This window comes from Triticum dicoccoides, chromosome 6A (assembly GCF_002162155.2).
Source record: "Triticum dicoccoides isolate Atlit2015 ecotype Zavitan chromosome 6A, WEW_v2.0, whole genome shotgun sequence".
NCBI lineage: Eukaryota > Viridiplantae > Streptophyta > Magnoliopsida > Poales > Poaceae > Triticum > Triticum dicoccoides.
The window spans coordinates 133763682-133783707 of NC_041390.1; positions in this window are offsets into that span (position 1 = coordinate 133763682).

Here is a 20026-nt window from a genome sequence, read left to right on the forward strand (position 1 = left end):
CAGAGGACAGCGGTGGCGGGCGGCGGCTTGGCCAAAGCAGAACCGCGGCAGAGGACGGGCAGTGGCGGCCATGGGCACGTGCGGGGGCGAGGGTGCGGGGCCGCGGCACAGACGGGGCGTGCGAGAGCGTGCGAGTGGTGGCGGGTGGCGCGAGCGCATGCGCGAGGCGTCGGCGAGCGCGGTGAGGCGACGAGCGGCGCGACAGGGGTAGGCACGGGAGCGGCGACGAGCGCGAGCGCGCGCATCGTGGGCAGGCGGGGTCGCGCGAGAGAGAGAGGAGGAAGGGCGCGCGTTCACGATGGCGGTGTAGGGACGATGGCAGTGGGGCACGGGGAGGAGGGTGGAGATGACGCGGCGGAGGGGAAGCAGGCCGACGAGGGGGGGCTCCGGGCGGCGATGGTCGGCGACGAGCGATTCGGGCGGCGGCCTCCTCCTCTGATTCCGATCCAACCGGGGGAGAGAGGGGTGATATTTTCGGGGGGTAGTGGGGTGTCGGTGGGTTGACCGGTGGAGTGGGGAGGGGGTTATGGAGTGCGGGTGAGGGAGTCCTGGATTAGGGGATATCCGGACAGCCGGATTATATCCTTTGGTCGGACTGTTGGACTATGAAGATACAAGATTGAAGACTTCGTCCCGTGTCCGGATGGGACTCTCCTTGGCGTGGAAGGCAAGCTTGGCAATACGGATGTGTAGATCTCCTTCCTTATAACCGACTCTGTGTAACCCCAGCCCCCTCCGGTGTCTATATAAACTGGAGGGTAGTCCGTAGGGACAACAACAATCATACCATAGGCTAGCCTCTAGGGTTTAACCTCTTCGATCTCGTGGTAGATCAACTCTTGTACTACTCATATTATCAAGAACAATCAAGCAGGACGTAGGGTATTACCTCCATCAAGAGGGCCCAAACCTGGGTAAACATCGTGTCCCCTGCCTTCTGCTACCATCCGCCTTAGACGCACAGTTCGGGACCCCCTTCCCGACATCCACTAGTTTTGACACCGACATTGGTGCTTTCATTGAGAGTTCCTCTGTGTCTTCACCATAAGGCTGGATGGCTCCTTCAATCATCGATAACGATGCAGTCCAGGGTGAGACTTTTCTCCCCGGACAGATCTTTGTATTCGGCGGCTCCGCACTGCGGGCCAACTTGCTTGGCCATCTGGAGCAGATCGAGAGCTACGCCCCTGGCCACCAGGTCAGATTTGGAAGCATAAACCACATGGCCGACATCCACGGAGACTTGATCTTCGACGGATTCGAGCCCTTGCCGAGTGCGCCGCATGGTCACGATGAGCATGATTTAGCTCTACCATCGGACAGTGTTCGGGAGATCGCACCGGCGACCGCTTCGACCCTCAATTCGGAGCCAGTTGCGCCATCCAAGGACGGGTGGATAGACCCCTCCATGGAGGCCGCACTATCAGCGGCGATAGAGCCAAATACTAACTTCACCCCTAACGAGAGTCGTGTCATCGAACTGCCGGATCCTTCCCCGGCCACGAACTCCGAACCGCATGCGCCCGTGCCTATCGAATCCGACTAGGCGCCAATCGTGGAGTTCACCTCCATGGATATCTTTCAGCACTCGCCCTTCGGCGACATACTGAATTCATTAAAGTCTCTCTCCTTGTCAGGAGAGCCCTGGCCGAACTATGTCTGGCAGGATTGGGATGCGGATGACGAAGAAATTTGCCACCCACCACCCACTTAGTAGCCACTGTCGACGATTTGACCGACATGCTTGACTTCGACTCTGAAGACATCGATGGTATGGACGACAATGTAGGAGACGAACAGGAGCCACTGCCCACAGGGCACTGGACGCCCACTTCATCATATGATGTATACATGGTGGACACACCGAAAGAAAACGACGATGAGGAACGGAAGGACGCAGCGGAGGATCGTTCCCACGAGAAGCAGTCAAAGCGGCGGTGTAAGCGCCGCTCCAAATCCCGCCTCGGCAGAAACAACGATCATATAGACCCAGCGATAGAGCAGGGTGAGCCAGCGGACGACAAACACGGCATCAAACCACCGTCCGACCACGGCAACACGGAGAATCAAACCGAACAACCCGACTCCGGTGAAGATAACAGTCCGGATGACATCACACCGGACAGGCACCCGGAGCAACAGAATACCCATCAAAGGCTTGTTGCCACTGCGAGGAGTCTGAAAAAGCATAAGCAAAGGCTCAGGGCTGCACAAGACACACTCAGAATTAGATGGAGTAAAGTACTCAACACTGCAGCAAAATACGGCGGTAGTCGCCACACAAAGAGCTACCCGAAGAGAAACCTGCTACGTGAATTCGATGAGGAGGCCTTAGATCCCCCGCAATCAAAAAACAAAACAGCCATCCAGTTGGATAGACGACCTCGTGGCCAACTTAGAGCGGCAAACGACGCCGCACACAAGCCAGTATGCGATCCACGTGAGGGCTCGCATCAAAAGGACGGCGCAACCAGATCCATCTACGGGCCAAGCAAGCGCGCTGCAGCACGCAATGCAACACAACAAAAATCCGAACACCACGATACACCCAAATACAGGGGTGCCACACACCCCCTATGTTTCACCGATGCGGTGCTGGACCATGAATTTCTAGAGGGATTCAAACCCGTAAACATAGAGGCGTACGATGGAATGACAGGCCCTGGGGTCTGGATTGAGGACTACATCCTCCATATCCACATGGCTCGAGGAGACGATTTCCACGCCATCAAGTACTTACCCCTCAAGCTCAAAGGGCCATGTCGGCACTGGCTTAAAAGCCTCCCCAAAAACTCCATTGGAAGCTGGGAAGAGCTCGAAGACACTTTTCGGGCAAATTTTCAAGGGACCTATGTCCGACCACCGGATGCAGATGATTTAAGTCATATAACTCAACAGCCCGGAGAGTCAGCCCGAAAGCTTTGAAACAAGTTTCTCACTAAAAAGAACCAAATAGTCGACTGTCCGGACGCTGAAGCCTTAGCAGCTTTCAAGCACAGCGTTCGAGACGAATGGCTTGCCAGACACCTCGGCCAAGAAAAGCCGAGAACAATGGCAACATTAACAAGCCTCATGACCCGCTTTTGCGCGGGCGAGGACAGCTGGTTAGCCCAATGCAACACCAGCGACCCAAGTACATCCGAAGTCAAGGACGGAAACGGGAAACCACGACGCAGCAAAAACAAGCGCCGAAATAAAGAAGATAGCCCGAAGAGCACGGCGGTAAACGCCGAATTCAGAAGCTCTCGGCCAGGTCAGCAAAAGCTGCCCTCCAAAGGCAACAGAGACGAACTGTCCAGCCTAAACAATATTCTGGACAAAATATGCCAGATCCACAACACCCCCGATAAACCTGCAAATCATACCCATAGAGAATGTTGGGTCTTCAAGCAGTCCTGCAAGCTCAACGCCGAACACAAGGGGCAGGATACACCAAGCGAAGACGAGGACGAGCCTCGCAAGCAAAGCACTGGTGAACAGAAGAAATTCCCACCAGAAATCAAAACAGTAAACGTATTATACGTTATGAAGGGGAGAAACAAAGTGGCACTCCTAGAGACACATGCCCCAGGGCCTATCACCACGGAGTTCTACCATTGGTCATCCCAACCGATCACATTGACCATCGGGATTACTCAGCAAGTATCCGGCATGCAGGATGGGTTGCCTTGGTGTTAGACCCGATAATTGACGGATACCACTTCACACGAGTCCTGATGGACGGCGGCAGTAGTTTAAACCTGATATATCAGGACACAGTCCACAAAATGGGGATAGACCCAACAAAAATCAGCCATAGCAATACTACCTTTAAAGGAGTAACGCCAGGCCCAGAAGCCCATTGCACGGGCTCCCTACTACTAGAGGTTATATTCGGCTTTCCCGATAACTTCCGCAGCGAAAAGTTAACCTTCCACATCGCTCTGTTCCAAAGTGGCTATCAAGCACTACTTGGACGTGAAGCTTTCGCTCGCTTTAATGCAATACCGCATTACGCTTCCCTCATGCTTAAGATGCCCGGTCCACGTGGCATCATTACAGTAAATGGAAATATTGAGTGCTCCTTGCGCGCGGAAGACCCTGCCGCCGCCTTGGCAGCCGCACACTAGACGGCCTCACCAACTAAGAGCATCTAACAGGTCGTTAAGACCACGGACACGGTTAGACGAGTCTGGTGCAGCTATATATAATTGATACAGGTTTGATGGCTATACCCCTATAACAATACAAGGGGCTCAACGCGTGTAAACAAGTGACAATTAGGCTCAACTTTACTCATCTTGAACTGTACATGGTTTATTTAGTATAACCTACCTTTTTGCACGACAACTTTTCAACTAAGTTCCTCTCTTTTACAGATGACCATCGTGCTACACCCGTCCAGGATATGGCACAACGGAGACACAGGCGCAGACATGCAGCAGGGACCCATTCCAAGGATTCTTTTTAGATTAAGACCCTGCGTAAACCTTTTTTACTGTCTCTTATTGATACACATCCCCCGGATTCTTAGTACAATTGAGAAGGATGCTGACGTATTGGCATGTGGCCATGTCAGAATATTGCACGTACCTGGACACTAGGGGCTTATTACAAAGGGCACCATTTAGTCCGGTTTACATCATAAAGACCGAATACCTTAAGGAGTGTTTGGCATCGCGAGTTTGGTCTTATATGCATCAGCTCCGAATCATGTCTTTGGTCAAATGTTGGGTTTGCCCGGCTCCTATGTTTTGCTGCCATATGTTCCGCTCTATCAGCTAAGGAGGCACCAGGAGAACTACTGCGATTGTGCCCTGGTTCATCCGGATGAGCACCTCAGTAGAGAAAGCCGAAAACTGACTGTCATGATATAGCGTGAGACTGGTCAACCACTCGATGACCTAGCGGAATCTTTAGGATTCCTCCGCCTTAACGAAGGGTCGTTTCCCGGCCAGGCATGTGCGCGCCCCGAATTCGGATGAGCGCGGAGCCACCAGGGGCTATATAGTAGCCCCACTATCAAACTCCTCTGGCTAAGTGAAAGTGTTAAAGCATTATAGTCTGATTGCCTAGTTCATTGTGCTATCACCTCCTTAATGGACCAAGACGTTGGATCAAGTGTGAACATGCGTCTTCTGCGAACACCCCCGCATTATATGCGTGGGGGCTGAAGCCGACGACTGCCATCTTTCAGGTTATATACATATATACATAAATGGCCGCATAGGAGGCATCATAGTACTTTCGGGCAAAAGTATAAATACAGCCTTGATAAACTCAATAAAACATTGTTTTTACAATGGGAATACATGTCACTTAAACATTATATTCTTCGAGCACTGAGCCTCTATCAAACGAGCACCTTCAAGAACTTCTTCAAAGTAGTGCTCGGCAGTCACTCGGCCTATGGTCGAACCCTGTGCCGCAACAGTGGTGGCATCCATCTCCGCCCAGTATGTTTTTACACGAGCAAGGGCCATCCGCGAGCCTTCTATGCACGCCGACCTCTTTATAGCATCGATGTGTGGCACAGCACCAAGGAATTGTTGCACTAAGCTAAAGTAGCTATTCGGCCTTGGACCTCCTGGCCACAGATGATCCACAACGGACCTCATGGCAAGTCTGGATAATCTATGGAGCTCGGCCCAACCGGTCAATTGCTCATTCAGCAATAGGGACGGACTGGAGCGTGAAACTATGACCAGAACAGCTTCTCCACTTCAGGACCTTTCTGATCCTTGAAGTACTCGGCCGCATCAGCAGCACTTGCAGCCAAACCCATGTACTCGTCCACAGAACTCCATAACCGGTCCAAAGGAGCATATTTCATATCTCCGAACTTAGTCCGCAACAAGAAGGGCTTCCCAGAAACGATATCCGCAGCTTGATTTAGCTCCTCCTTCGTCGCTCTAATTTTGGACCGGGCTTCCTTGGCAGCCACCCGGGCCTTCTCCAGGTCCGTCTCCTTCACCCGGTTTTCTTCTTCAAGAAGCCGGTAACGGTCAGCAGCATCTTTTAACTCCACAGCCATCTTGGCAATTTTTTCTTTGCTCTCGCAATGTGCGGCCTGTTTGGCCCTTAACTCTTTGACCGCCTTTAAAGCGGCCGCATTGCTACTCCTTGCTTGCTCCTTGGCTCGGGCAAGCTCCGCCCGAAGGGTCTCCACGGTGGCAGCTCCATTTGCAGTCACAACATATTAAAGATACTGGCATCATGCTGCTCTTATTATGTGACAATCACTAGAAAAATCACTTACCCTGTGCCTCATCAAGCCGCTTGTTAACAAGCACGATGTCGGCATCTGCCGCATCCAGTTGTCGCCTTAGTTTGGCAAACACATCAGTCCGGCTAGCCACTGGAGCTTCAACCACATGCACATAAAGGCGGTCTGGTTATTACCTGGGACTATGATCCTCTGTTTGCCGCCGTTTTCAGCGACAACCAGAGTCTCAGGGGCTACTATCTACACAGGGCACATCTAAAAATGTGCGGTACTGTCAAAAATGTACATCATTTCATGTACCTCAAAACCCGCCAGTACACTCATAAAGGCTTCATGCAACCCGCTTTCGGCGGACGAAATCCTTTCAATCACCGTACCCATCAATGTGCGGTGCTCTTCTGAGATAGCCGCTTGCTCTAGCAGATCCCTCAGTACGTTCGACCGCACACCAGACGGTGCAGGACTCTTTTGATTTCTCTCTTCAAGAGCCGGATACTGAGGACTTCGGGTGGCCATAGGATCCCTCCCGACGACACCTCGGGGTCGCTCGCCTCGTGAGGCGGTATGGCAGGGGGAGGCGTTTTGCTCTCCATCATCTCTGGAAGAAGATCCCCTGAAGACGAGCTCTGCTGAGAAGGGCTAAGATCTGAACTGCAAGATAAATACCTCGGTTATTTTCCTCAGAGGTAAAGCGAGATATTTTCATTTACCCTTTTACTTACAACTCGGTGGAGGGATGATCCCCTTGAGGGCATAGTACGGCCAGGGTATCCCCCAGGGCAGGACCCTCCAGCAGAGATTTCTTCCCCCGTTTGGAGACCGTTGTCTCCGGGTCCTCAGAGGCGGTTCTCTTCCGTCCCTGGGGAGAGGAAGTTTCAGTTCCTCCCCTCGGCTAACCTCCTTCGCGGAGGCGCTAGCCTTCTTGTTCCCCCCTTTATCTCCTCCTGAGGGCGCTTGATAAGGCGCGATCTCCAGCATCCTGGTTAGCACGGGATTTGGTGAGGTCTCAGGGAGGGGGGCCGAACACCTGATCAACTTTGCCTTCGCTATCCAATCCTGGGTCAAAGAGCGGCTTTTTTAGGGCAATGTTGCGATAAATAAATGGGCAGTGTGTTCAGATGCGGGGCTACTTACTTGGGTATCCAGGCGATTATAGCTCAAACCTGCATCCTCAATGATGTCTGGACACATTATATGTGGTCCGAAGAACAATTTGTACATCTCTTCGAGCGTCATGCCGAGGAAATGTTGAATAGATCGCGGTCCTTCCGGATTGAATTCCCACATGTGGAGGGGCCAGCGTTTGCAAGGCTGGACTTGATGAACTAGCATGACTTGCACTACCATAACCAGACTAAAATCTCTCTCAAAGAGATCTCGGATACGGCTTTGCAGTATTGGCACATCCTTGGCTGGACCCCAGCTCAGCCCCCTGCTGATCCATGACATCAGTTGTGGTGGGGGGCCTAAGCGAAAGGTGGGGGCAGCTACCCACTTGGCACTTCGGGGAGCTGTGATGTAGAACCACTCCCGCTGCCACAATCCGGACACCTTTGGGAAGTAACCCTCAGGCCATGGAGCGTCAGCAATTTTGTTTATTGAAGCGCCTCCGCACGCTGCGTGCTACCCCTCGATCATCTTCGGCTTCACATCAAAGGTCTTGAGCCACAGGTCGAAGTGAGGGGCAATGCGGAGGAACGCCTCACATACGACAATAAATGTCAAGATGTGAAGAAGGAATCCGGGGCCAGATCGTGAAAATCTAGCCCATAATAGAACATAAGACCTCTGGCCCGTAATAGAACATAAGACCCCTAACAAAGGGATCCAGAGCGAGGCCTAGTCCTCAGAGGAAGTGGGAGACGAACACGACGCTCTCGTTGCATTCGGGAGTAGGGATGACTTACCCTCGGGCAGGCAGCCGATGCGAAATTTCGGCGGTCAGATATCTGGCCTCTCTCAACTTCTTGATGTCCTCCTCCGTGACGGAGGATGGCATCCACCGACCTTGAAGGTTGGATCCGGACATAGTTGAAGGTCCGAAGTGCCTAAACCTGAGCTTTGGGTGTTGGAACTCGAGGCGGGAGGTGGATTCGATTAAGATCGAGAGGAAAAGGCCTTGTCCCCTTTATAAAGAGGGTGAATATCAAGCGTCCTCCTCGCGGCCGTTTGGGACTTGCCTAAGATCTAGGAGTCCTACCAATAGGCACGGTTGGGTTACCCACGTCCGTATTGATGAGAATCCCGTAATAAAGGGGACACGATCTCTGCTTCGACAAGACGTGCCAAGAAAACCGCCTCGCGAAACACGCTGAGATTGGTTATGAAAAACGATTCAAATAAAGACCTGGCTGTGGTGTGATGTCACACTACGAGGTACGTCAGCAGATTAGATTTATGGAAATATTATTCTCTCTACGGTGGTATGTCAAACCTGTTTTGCAGAGCCGGACACGACCCTCGTGTTCAAAATCTTCTATGAAGTATTCGGAGGAGGAACCCGCCTTGCAATGCCGAAGACAATCTGCGTGCCGGACTCATCGTCATTGAAGCCTGGTTCAGGGGCTACTGAGGGAGTCCTGGATTAGGGGATATCCAGACAGCCGGATTATATCCTTTGGCCGGACTGTTGGACTATGAAGATACAAGATTGAAGAATTCGTCCCGTGTCCAGATGGGACTCTCCTTGGTGTGGAAGGCAAGCTTGGCAATACGGATGTGTAGATCTCCTTCCTTGTAACCGACTTTGTGTAACCCCAGCCCCCTCTGGTGTCTATATAAACCGAAGGGTTTAGTCTGTAGGAACAGCAACAATCATACCATAGGCTAGCCTCTAGGGTTTAGCCTCTTTGATCTCGTGGTAGATCAACTCTTGTACAACTCATATTATCAAGAACAATCAAGCAGGACATAGGGTATTACCTCCATCAAGAGGGCCCGAACCTGGGTAAACATCGTGTCCCTGCCTCTTGTTACCATCCTCCTTAGACGCACAGTTTGGGACCCCTACCCGAGATCCGCCGGTTTTGACACCGACAGCGGGGATGGGTTGGCCTGGTGGTTCGTGGCCCAGTTGGGCCGGTGGCCTGCTGGGCCGGAGCCCTGGGGGGGTTCTTTTATTCTGTTTTTTTTGTGTGTTTTCTTTCTTTTTCTTTTATTTTTTTTCTTTTCTGTTTTAAATCATTTTAAAATATTTAGGCAACTCCTAAAAATGGGTTTTCTCCACAATAACTACTAGTGCAATATTTGGCATCCACCGAACATTTTTGTTTCTATGTTTGAAATTTTTTTATGTTTGACATTATTTAAATTTTGAATTTTGAAAAGTTTTAATCCAACGCGAGATTAGCAATAGTAACCGGGGTGACGTGGCACTGTTAACGTGGGATTACTGTAGCATGATTATCTGAGCGTTACAAAACTCCTCCACTACAAGAAATCTCGTCCCGAGATTTAGGAGGTAGAAGGAAACAGTGCGGGGTATTCATCGCGTAGGCGGTCCTCATGTTCCCAAGTGGCTTCATCTTCAGAGTGATGCGACCATTGGACCTTGAGGAATTTGATCGCCTTCTGACATGTGCGGCGTTCATCTTGGTCAAGAATGCGGACCGGATACTCTTTATAGGCGAGGTCATGTTGCAATTCGAGCACTTCATGATCCACTGCTCGGATTGGATCCTTGAAGCAACGGCAGATCTGTGACACGTGGAACACATCATGAACCTGAGAAAGGTTGGGCGGAAGCTCCAGTGGATATGCCACTTTTCCATGCCTTTCGAGAATAGTGAATGGGCCAATATAGCAAGGAGCTAGCTTGCCCTTGATCCTGAAGCGGTGGGCACCCTTCATTGGTGTAACACGAAGATAAGCCTTTTCGCCAGGTTGATAGACCATGTCTTTATGATGACGGTCATACTGACTTTTTTGACGCGACTGAGCAATCTTGAGATTCTCACGAATAATGCGGACTTGTTCTTCGGCCTGTTGGATAATATCCAGACAGAAGAATGGACGTTCCCTAGTTTCTGACCAGTTCAGAGGGGTCTGACACTTTCGTCCATATAACACTTCAAATGGTGCCATCTTTAGACTAGCTTGATAGCTATTATTATAAGAGAACTCGGCATACGAAAGAGATTCCTCCCATTTCTTGCCGAAGGAAATTACACAAGCTCGAAGCATGTCCTCGAGAGCTTGGTTGACACATTCAACATGTCATTGCGACTGAGGATGAATCGTACTGAACGACAGATGAGTTCCCATAGCTTCTTGGAAACTAGCCCAGAATCTGGAAGTGAACAAGCTGCCATGGTCTGAATAGATAACTAGTGGAATACCGTGAAGTGAAACAACTCTGGACATGTAGAGAGTTGCAAGCTGACTAGCAGTGATTGTTTCTTTGACTGCCAGAAAATGTGCAACTTTAGAAAGCCGGTCAATGACGACAAGAATAGCATCATTACCTTTCTGCGATTTGGGAAACCCAGTAACGAAGTCCATTTCAACATGGTCCCCTTTCCATTCAGGAATAGAGATAGGTTGCAGAGTCCCAGCAGGCCTTTGATGCTCTGCTTTGATACGACGGCAAACGTCACACTCAACAACATAACGAGCAATGTCTTGCTTCATATAAGACCACCAGAATCTCTGACGAATATCCTGATACATCTTTGTACTGCCAGGATGGATAGATAGAGGCGTATCATGAGCTTCTTTCATGACCTCTTGTGTCATATCAAGGGTTTTCTCTAAACATGGCACCACTAGGCGGCCCTTGAAGTACAAGGTGCCATCATCAGCAATAGTAAAGAAGGAGGGCTTGCCTTCTGCGAGGTAGCGCTTAATCTTGTGGGCGTAAGAGTCATATCCCTGAATCCTCTTGATGGATTCCAAGAGATCTGGTTCGACAACCAGGGTATTGAGGGAACCCTGGGAAACAACACGGAGGTTCATCTAGCGAAACTCCTTAGGAGGGGGAGCGAGGGCACCAGGGGGAATAATATGGAGGTTCAGCTTTCTGAATTCTTCAACAAGCGAGGGCTGAACTTTGCGAACCTGGAGGTGGTTGCAATAAGACTTGCGGCTCAAGGCATCAGCCATTACATTAGCCTTGCCTGGGGTATAGGATATACCCATGTCAAAGTCTGCAATAGTCTACATCCATCTCTGCTGACGGAGGTTCAGGTCTGGTTGAGTAAACGGATACTTCAGACTTTGGTGGTTGGTGAAGATCTCGCAACGATTAACGAGAAGGTAATGCCGCCACTGCTTCAAAGCATGAATGGCAGCAGCAAGCTTGAGGTCATGAACTGGGTAGTTTTCTTTGTGAGGGCGCAGTTGACGAGAGGCATAAGCAATCACACTGTGCTCTTGCATTAGGACACATCCCAGTCGTTGACGGGAAGCGTCGCAGTAAATGACGAAGTCCTTCATAGTATCAGGTGGTGCAAGCACTGGGGCAGAAATCAACTTGTCTTTGAGCGCCTGGAAACTTTCCTAACACTTGTCTGTCCATTGGAACTTGACGCCCTTATGCAACAGGTTAGTTAGAGGCCTGGCGGTCTTGGAGAAGTTCTCGACAAATCGACGGCAATAGCTGGCGAGTCCGATAAAACTTCGGACTTGCTTGACATTCTTCGGAGGAGTCCAATCGAGAATAGCCTGGACTCGTTCAGGGTTGACGGCAATACCATCCTTGGAGATGACATGCCCAGGATAGGTTACTTCGGGGAGCCAGAATTCACACTTGGAATACTTAGTGTATAGTTGGTGCTCTCGGAGCTTTTCCAGCACAAGACGAAGATGTTCAGCATGTTCTTCTTTGTTCTTGGAAAATACAAGGATATCATCCAGATAAACCATGACAAACTTGTCGAGGTAATCCATGAATATATAGTTCATCAAATGAGAGAAGGTGGCGGGAGCATTCGTTAAGCCGAATGACATGACGGTGCACTCGTATGATCCATACCGAGTCATGAAGGCGGTCTTTGGGATATCCTCTTCACGAACACGGATCTAGTGGTAACCCAACCTCAAGTCGAGTTTGGAGAACACTAATGATCCAGCCAGTTGATCATATAGATCATTGATCCGAGGGAGGGGATATTTGTTCTGAATGGTGGCTTGGTTAATAGGTTGGTAATCTTGGACCAATCGGTTTGTCCCATCCTTCTTCTTAACAAAGAGAGAAGGTGCTCCCCAAGGAGAGCAACTAGGGCGAATGAAACCTTTGCTAAGAGATTTGTCGATTTCCTAATTAATCTCTATGAGTTCATGCGGTGGCATCTTGTAGGGTCATTTGGCTATAGGGGTGATGCCTGGTTTCAAGTCGATGATGAATTCGACAGCCCTAGCAGGAGGGAATCCCAGGAAGTTCTTCTAGAAAGGCATCTTGGAATTCGTGAACGACGGAAATGTTTTCAATGCCCTCGAGTGGTGCAGCGTTCAATGCATTCAAGGCATAAAGCCGTGCCTCGGCATTTTGAACCAGATGAGCCTGGTAAGTAACTATTTCATCGGAAGGGTGTAGCAGATGGACGGTCTTAGTGGCGCAAACTATAGAAGCTATATGCGCTTTCAACCAATCCATCCCCAGAATGAGGTCGATGTTAGACGACTTCAGGATAATGGGAGAGGCTTAGAATCCCAGCCCTTCGATTTCCACGGGGACGTTGATGCTAACCAATGAGGTTTGACATTGTCCCACAGGGGTTTTTACCACTATCGAAGTGTTCATCTCCTCACATTTAACGTCGTGCTTGTATGCAAAATCTTCTGACATGAATGAATGCGATGCTCCTGAATCGAATAAAACAGATGTAGGTACTGAATTTGTGAGGAGTGTACCCATCAAAGTAGCAGGCTGGTCTTGAGCTTCATTAAGATCAACGTGGTTGGCATGAACACGGCCATAAGACCTGGCATTGTTGTTGCGAGGCTGGTTGCTTCCACGGCCAGCTGCAGGGAGGGCCAATTGATTCTGGTTCTGGTTGCATTCCCTAGCATGGTGTCATGGTTGACCACACCTGAAGCACAAACCATTATTGGGAGTGGGAATGGGAGCTCGGGGTGGTGGAGCTGGAAGTCTTGGCTGCCTAGTTGGTGGGGGAGGCAGAAGCGGTGCAGCATAGGACTGCCTTAGAGCAGGTGTAGTTGGCTGGTACATGCTGTTGGGAATCCATATTCTACCCTTCTGTGAGGATGGGCCCGAAGATGAGCCCGTGTCACGATTGCGCCTGTGAGAGCTCTGGTGTTCCTGCAGACCAGTTTTGACATTGATGGCCTTGTTCACCAAGGTGGCGAAATCAGCAAAGTCATGCACCAAAAGTGTGAGCTTGATGTCAGCTTGGAGGCCATCACGAAACTTCTCTTGTCTGCGTGCATTAGTTGCAATGTCTTCTTTAGCATAGCGGGACAAGTCCAGAAACTCCCGCTAATAAGCTTCCATAGTTTTGTTGCCCTGGGTGAGGTTGCGGAACTCGCTATTCTTCCGGTCCATGACTCCCTGAGGAATGAAGCGGGCACGGAAAGCTGCTTGGAAGTCTGGCCAGGTGATAATTGTTCCAATTGGCAGAGTACGCTTGTGGCTGTCCCACCATTGAGCAACGGGTCCTTTCGGGAAGAAGGAAGCAAAGGTGACATAGCTGGCAGGGGCTACATCAGCAGATTCCATCTCATAGGTGATGTCATAGAGCCAGTCATCAGCACCCAGAGGCTGAGTTGAGCTGCGGTACACAGTTGTGTTGAGGCGCATGTAATCCTACAGAGTCACTTGGGCTGGCTGTTGGTTCATATTGGGGCGAGGAAACTGAGCCATAATATTCTCCATGAACTGGCGATTCAGCTCAAACTGTTGCATCATACCAGCCATGTACTCAGGCGGTGCTGGGGGATGGCCACCACGACCACGACCACCTGGTCTAACCATCCTGCTAATATATAACAGGGGTAGTTCAGCATTTGAGAATTTGCAAGGACAAGAATCATTCATGATGAAACATGCATAATGAAAGGAAGACGATAGATACTACATAGTAGTTGGCATATCTTACAAAAGAGATCATGCATAGATTCGGTACTAAGAGTTCAGTACATAGACTAAGAACATCATAGGCGGCACGCAGGCTCGCGGTGAATGCATCTAACACTAACAAGCAAGCCTACATTAGTCCCATGAGGAACTGTGGAGGTAGGTGTAGCCTGACAGCTGGTAGTGACGCGATGGAAAGTCCTCCATGTCAGTAGCCTGGGGTCCGCGGATGCTCTGGTGCGGAACCCGATGCGCAGGTGGCAGAAGAGGACCAAGTGTGGGAGAGTAGCCTCCCACATCTGGCCAGCCGACACCCTGGGGCATCACGGTCCTGGCAGGGTAGATCATAGAACGCGATAGATCACCAGATCAGACAGATGGGTGCAACAGCGTCAGAGCACGGTACAAGTGCTGACGGGTAGTGTACAACTCGTGGCGAAGTGCTCGGTTAGCTCTATCCATCCCATCAGCATGCAGAACCAGGTTCTGATGGTAGAAGGGCTCTCGGGTGACAGTGGAGTAGGTAGCACTGTAGTATCCCTCTGCGCCATCATCGGATGCGATAGCAATGTGCCTGAAAGGGGAGGTGTCCAACTCCCGATACTCTCCACGAAGACGTGTCAGAGCAGCATAAGCAACATCATGGACCAACATATCGATAGTCACTCCAACACCATGAGCAGTGTGCAGCATGGTAGTGGAGTCATACTCCCAAGAGTAGAGGTGGACGATGGCACGGTACTACTCCTGGTTAAAGTCCTAATACTCCTCGTAGACGGTGTACTCAGGGTGCCAGCGATAACCCAGATAGGTCATCATCTCAACCAACACAGCAGTTGATCCTGAGGCACCAATGGTCGTCGTGTGGTGCACGACCTGTCTCGTGGGTTCCATCTGAAAACAAAAATGTTTCAGAGGAGTCAAATGACAGTGTGGATAATGTTCAATGTACTACTCTAAGGAATAACTAGGGCTTATCCAACTTTGGGGTGAACGTGGTCACGGGATCCTAATGTTAGAGTTAGTAAATTCGTTTAACCCGAGTAGAAGAGAGTTCAGAGTCCCAGAGTAAAGATCAAGGAGTAAAAGATCCGAATACCACCCATATGGCGATGTGGGCCCGTAAGACACACAGCCATGTTAGTCAAAAGTTTTGCATTGTCTAGACTCGACTTCGGCCAAGGAGTGTGGAAGGGGGATTCCTACAGGCAGTCGGCTCTAATACCAACTTGTGACGCCCCTGATTCAATCGTACACTAATCATACACGCAAACGTGTACGATCAAGATCAGGGACTCGCGGGAAGATATCACAACACAACTCTACAAATAAAATAAGTCATACAAGCATCATATTACAAGCCAGGGGCCTCGAGGGCTCGAATACAAGAGCTCGATCATAGACGAGTCAGTGGAAGCAACAATATCTGAGTACAGACATAAGTTAAACAAGTTTGACTTAAGAAGGCTAGCACAAACTGGGATACAAATTGAAAGAGGCGCAGGCATCCTGCCTGGGATCCTCCTAAACTACTCCTGGTCGTCGTCAGCGGCCTACACGTAGTAGTAGGCACCTCCAGTGTAGTAGGGTCGTCATCAACGGTGGCGTCTTGCTCCTGGACTCCAACATCTAGTCGCAACAATCGGGTATAGAAAGGGGGGAAAGGGGAACAAAGCAACCGTGAGTACTCATCCAAAGTAATCGCAAGCAAGGAGCTACACTACATATGCATGCATTGGTATCAAATGGAAAAAGGGATAGCATATGTGGACTGAACTGTAGAATGCCGGAATAAGAGGGGGATAGCTAGTCCTATCGAAGACTATGCTTCTGGTAACCTCCACCTTGCAGCAGAAGAAGAGAGTAGATGGTAAGTTAACCAAGTATCATCGCATAGCATAATCCTACCCGGCGATCCTCCCCTCATCGCCCTGTTAGAGAGCGATCACCGGGTTGTATCTGGCACTTGGAAGGGTGTGTTTTACTAAGTATCAGGTTATAGTTGTCATAAGGTCAAGGTACAACTCCAAGTCGTCCTGTTACCGAAGATCAGGGCTATTCGAATAGATTAACTTCCCTGCAGGGGTGCACCACATTTCCCAACACGCTCGATCCCCTTTGTCCGGACACACTTTCCTAGGTCATGCCCGGCCTCAGAAGATCAACACGTCGCAGCCCTACCTAGGCACAACACAGAGGTCAGCACGCCGGTCTAAATCCTATGGCGTAGGGGTCTGGGCCCATCGCCCATTGCACACCTGCACATTGCGTACGTGGTCGGCGAGCAGACCTAGCCTCCCTTATACTAGAGCATGTGTTCCAGTCCAACCCGGCGCGCGCCGCTCAGTCGCTGATGTCACGAAGGCTTCGGCTGATACCACGACGTCGAGTGCCCATAACTGTTCCCGCGTAGTTGGTTAGTGCGTATAGGCCAGTGGCCAGACTGAAATCAAATACCAAGATCTTGTTAAGCGTGTTATTTTGAAGTAACAGCGGACGCCGACCAGGGCCAAGCCCACCTCTCTCCTAGGTGGTCTCAACCTACCTTGTCGCTCTCCCAGAAAGTAATAGTTGGGGGTCGTCGGGAACCCAGGCCCACCACCACCTGTGTGGAACCACCTGCCCCTTCAGCCCCCAACATCGGAATCACTTGCGGGTACTCAACGAGCCGACCCGTCTTTAGTCATCACAGGTATCATTATATGTATATAAGTATATATCCGTGATCAACTCCCTAGTGATCATGGTCCGATAGTATAGCACGGCAGACAGACAAGAATGTAGGGCCACTGATGATAAACTAGCATCCTATACTAAGCATTTAGGGTTGCAGGTAAGGTATCAACAGCTATAACAACAATGACAGGATATGCATCAGGATAGGATTAACGGAAAGGAGTAACATGCTACACTACTCTAATGCAAGTAGTAAAGAGAAGAGTAGGCGATATCTAGTGATCAAGGGGGGGCTTGCCTGGTTTCTCTGGCAAGTAGGGGTCGTGAACAACGTAGTCGGACGGGGCACTGATGTCTACCCCACAACCTTCTTCTTGTAGACGTTGTTGGGCCTCCAAGTGCAGAGGTTTGTAGGATAGTAGCAAATTTCCCTCAAGTGGATGACCTAAGGTTTATCAATCCGTAGGAGGCGTAGGATGAAGATGGTCTCTCTCAAGCAACCCTGCAACCAAATAACAAAGAGTCTCTTGTGTCCCCAACACACCCAATACAATGGTAAATTGTATAGGTGCACTAGTTGGGCGAAGAGGTGGTGATACAAGTGGTATATGGATGGTAGATAAAGGTTTTTGTAATCTAAAAATATAAAAACAGCAAGGTAACTAATGATAAAAGTGATCGTAAACGGTATTGCAATGCTAGGAAACAAGGCCTAGGGTTCATACTTTATAAAAGTGAGCGTAAACGGTATTGCAATGCTAGGAAACAAGGCCTAGGGTTCATACTTTCACTAGTGTAAGTCCTATCAACAATAATAACATAATTGGATCACATAACTATTCCTTAGCATGCAACAAAGAGTCACTCCAAAGTCACTAATAGCGGAGAACAAACGAAGAGATTATGGTTGGGCTATTCCTGTAAGTGTCACAAACAACCCTAGAGTTTATACTAGAATAACACCTTAAGACACAAATCAACGAAAACCCTAATGTCACCTAGATACTCCAATGTCACCTCAAGTATCCGTGGGTATGATTATACGATATGCATCACACAATCTCAGATTCATCTATTCAACCAACACATAGAACCTCAAAGAGTGCCCCAAAGTTTCTAACGGAGAATCACGACGAAAACGTGTGCCAACCCCTATGCATAGGTTCATGGGAGGAACCCGCAAGTTGATCACCAAAACATACATCAAGTGAATCACGTGATATCCCACTATCACCACAGATACGCACGGCAAGACATACATCAAGTGTTCTCAAATCTTTAAAGACTCAATCCGATAAGATAACTTCAAAGGGGAAACTCAATCCATTACAAGAGAGTAGAGGGGGAGAAGAAACATAAGACCAACTATAATAGCAAAGCTCGCGATACATCAAGATCGTGCCAAATCAAGAACACGAGAGAGAGAGAGAGAGAGAGATCAAACACATAGCTACTGGTACATACCCTCAGCCCCGAGGGAGAACTACTCCCTCCTCATCATGGAGAGCACCGAGATGATGAAGATGGCCACCGGAGAAGGATTCCCCCTCCGGCAGGGTGCCGGAACGGGTCTAGATTGGCTTTCGATGGCTACGGAGGCTTCTGGTGGTGGAACTCCCGATCTATTGTGCTCCCCGATCGTTTTAGGGTATATGGAGATATATAGGTGGAAGAAGTACGTCAGGGGGGCCATGAGGGGCCCACGAGGGTGGAGGGTGTGCCCAGGGGGGTGGGCGCGCCCCCCTACCTCGTGGCTTCCTCGAAGCTTCCTTGACGTGGACTCCAAGTCTCCCGGGTTCCTTTCCTTCCAAAAATAAGTTCCGTGAAGTTTCAAGTCAATTGGACTCCGTTTGATTTTCCTTTTCTGCGATACTCTAAAACAAGGAAAAAACAGAAACTAGCACTGGGCTCTGGGTTAATAGGTTAGTCCCAAAAATCATATAAAATAGCATATAAATGCATATAAAACATCCAAGGTTGATAATATAATAGCATGGAACAATCAAAAATTATAGATATGTTGGAGATGTATCAGCATCCCCAAGCTTAATTCCTGCTCGTCCTCGAGTAGGTAAATGATAAAAACAGAATTGTTAATGTGGAATGCTACCTAACATATTCATCATGTATTTCTCTTTATTGTAGCAAGAATATTCAGATCCATAAGATTCAAGATAAAAGTTCATATTGACATAAAAATAATAATACTTCAAGCATACTAACTAAGCAATCATGTCTTCTCAAAATAACATGGCCAACGAAAGTTCATCCCTACAAAATCATATAGTTTGGTCATGCTCCATTTTCATCACACAAGAATGCTCTCATCATGCACAACCCCGATGACAAGCCAAGCAATTGTTTCATACTTTAGTAATCTCAAACCTATAAACTTTCACGCAATATATGAGCGCGAGCCATGGACATAGCACTATGGGTGGAATAGAATATGATGGTGGGGGTTATGTGGAGAAGACAAAAAATGAGAAAGTCTCACATCAACGAGGCTACTCAATGAGCTATGGAGATGCCCATCGATTGATGTTAATGCAAGGAGTAGGGATTGCCATGCAAAAGATGCACTAGATCTATAAATGTATGAAATCTCAACAAAAGAAACTAAGTGGGTGTGCATCCAACTTGCTTGCTCACGAAGACCTAGGGCACTTGAGGAGGCCCATTGTTGGAATACACAGGCCAAGTTCTATAATGAAAAAATCCCACTAGTATATGAAAGTGACAAAACAAGAGACTCTCTATAATAAAGATCATGGTGCTACTTTGAAGCACAAGTGTCGGCGAGGGGAGCGGCGCGGCGCGCGGTCAGACGGGGAGGTGTAAGGCGGAGGCCATGGCAGAGCTGGGCGGCACGCGGGCGGCGAAGCAAGGCGGGGGGCGAGCAGCGAGCGGTGGCGCGGAGCAGCAACACGGTTGGGTCGACTCGGCGGCGACGGCAGCGGGGCGGGCGCTGGGGCGCGTAGGGGAGGCCGCGGTGGCCGGAGCGCACGAGCGCCAGAGGACAGCGGTAGCGGGCGGCGGCTTGGCCGGAGCAGAACCGCGGCAGGGGACGGGCAGCAACGGCCACGCGCGGCCATGGGCGTGTGCGGGGGCGA